This window comes from Engraulis encrasicolus, chromosome 3 (assembly GCF_034702125.1).
Source record: "Engraulis encrasicolus isolate BLACKSEA-1 chromosome 3, IST_EnEncr_1.0, whole genome shotgun sequence".
NCBI classification, from domain to species: Eukaryota; Metazoa; Chordata; class Actinopteri; order Clupeiformes; family Engraulidae; genus Engraulis; species Engraulis encrasicolus.
In genome coordinates, this window is record NC_085859.1 from 4,599,990 (window position 1) to 4,602,489 (window position 2,500).

At 45.4% G+C, this 2,500-nt stretch overlaps 1 protein-coding gene across 1 annotated transcript in view; it reads right to left on the reverse strand.

Annotated features, from left to right (window-relative positions):
• The window catches only part of gapvd1 (GTPase activating protein and VPS9 domains 1), a 100,066-nt gene that overhangs the window by 47,596 nt on the left and 49,970 nt on the right, over positions 1-2,500 (reverse strand). The window lies entirely within an intron of this gene.

Consider the following 2,500-nt stretch of genomic DNA (forward strand, 5'->3'; position numbering starts at 1 on the left):
ACAGAACACTGATGATGATGATGAGGAGACAGGGTTACTAAGGTTACAGAACACTGATGATGATAATGAGACACGGTTACCAAGGTCACAGAACACTGATGATGATGATGAGACAGGGTTACCACGGTTACAGAACACTAATGACGAGGAGGATGAGGATGAGGAAGAGGAACTGGTCATGGTCAGTCTCACACAGTCACACAGTCACACACACACACACGCACGCACACGCACACGCACACGCACACACACACAATCTCACTCTAGCAGAGAGAAGAGTGGGCAGAGAAAGCATAGTGACACAGTGAGGAGAGAAGAAACGACAGAGGAGAGAGGAATAGAAGGCATAGTGAAGAGAAGACAGCGTAGAGAAGTGTTACGTGTGGCACCACTCACCCAATGGGACTGCAAAGAGGGTGTGTGTGTGTGTGTGTGTGTGTGTGTGTGTGTGTGTGTGTGTGTGTGTGTGTGTGTGTGTGTGTGTGTGTGTGTGTGTGTGTGTGTGTGACCCACCAAAGGGTGTGACTAGAGGGATGTTAGACAGCGCAGTGCTGGAGGCTTCCCAACAGGTGATGGCAGCCAGCTGCTGACCTGAAGACACCACCATGGAGGGAGGAGGAGAGGAGGAGATGGAGGAGGAGAGAGGAATGGAGAGAAGAGGGATGGAGGAGAGAGATAGAGATGAAGAGAGGGGAGGAAGAGAGGTGAGGAGGAGGATTGGAGGAATGAAGAGAGAGAGAGAGAAAGAGAAGGAGAAGAAGAAAAGGAGAGAAGAGAAGAGAAGAGAAGAGAAGAGAAGAGAAGAGAAGATGAGAGGAGAGAATGGTTAGTAGAGGAGAAGAGAAGAGAAGAGAAGATGAGAGAAGAGAAGATGAAATATAGAGGAGGAGAGACCGGGAGTATGGATGGAATATGATGATGGAAGGAGAAAAACAGAGAAAAGAGAAAGTCAGGAAGCATCCATGCTGCATTAGTAACGCCAAGGGGACACATGCACACGATTTTGGCCAAGTGAAGTGAACTTCTCCATTCATTCCTATGGGGAACTTCTCCATTCATTCCTATGGGGAACTTCGCCATTCATTCCTATGGGGAACTTCTCCATTCATTCCTATGGGGAACTTCTCCACTCATTCCTATGGGGAACTTCTCCACTCATTCCTATGGGGAACTTCTCCATTCATTCCCATGAGGGAGGCGAAGGCAATCCAACAGGAGCGAATGGAATGGAATGGAACACTGAATTTCGCCTATCTATTGGCTCGTTTCGTCTGCATGCGTCCCCGGCGTAAGTACCAGCAGAAAGAAACATGCAACAGTAGTTCGTTAATAAAGAGGAAACAAGAAGTTAAAGAACTGACAGCAATCACCAGTTAGGAGAGACTAGTGGCACTGAAGATGTTAATCGCCATAGCAACTAGTAGAGAGGGGTCTAAGGGGAGAGGTAGAGACAAGATCTTCACATCTAGACACTACACCTAGACACTCTACATATGCCTTTAGCCAAAACACACACAGATATGCAAGCACGCACGCACCCACACACACGCACACGCCAGGACTTGACACTGGCACAAACCTGCCAAATGCTGGTCAAACTTGGCTGTGACTAGTAATAATTTCAGTATAACTACCCAATTTGGCAGGTAGCTTATTCTATGATATGACAAATCAGCATTGCCTTTATTCTGTATCAATTGTTTGTATTTACTTCAAGAAAAAGTAAGTTACTCGGTTTCAATTTGTGTGATTTATTTCCATGTAGAAGTGCACTTGTCTTCTTGCTTTAGCACCCCATCTTTTGAAGTTAGATGTACAGTGTCATGATAAAGAAAAAAAAGATATAAAAATCTTGGCTTGTAGAATACCTGAATGGCTAGTAACTTTGGAAAACCACTAGCCACAGTGGCTGGTGAGCAAAAAAGTTAATGTCAAGCCCTGGCACACGCACGTACGCGCACACGCACAGCCATAGATACACAACATACAGCACACTTATACAGTACATGATACACAATAACACCTAGCCGCTCTTTCAAAAGCCCAGGCAGTCTTCAAACTGTAGTATTACAGTAGCCTGATTATCATGATCCTGATTATCAAATCTCTTCCATACTTGATTATCATGATCCTGATTATCAAATCTCTTCCAAACTTGATTATCATGATCCTGATTATCAAATCTCTTCCATACTTGAGTGTAGCTGAGCCGACGGTGTTGCGTCACTGCAAGGGGCGGAGCCTGGGTAGTATTACAGTCCATTGAGTCAGATTTGTGTGGCAACCACAAACTTTATTATTGCAGGAAGTTTCTGCAAAGCCATGAATCCCTCTCTGGCCCCTCTATAACCCACATCATCCACAGAGTCTGGCATCTTACCTGTGTGTGTGTGTGTGTGTGTGTGTGTGTGTGTGTGTGTGTGTGTGTGTGTGTGTGTGTGTGTGTGTGTGTGTGTGTGTGTGTGTGTGTGTGTATTTTAATTTGTGTCTGGCATATTAC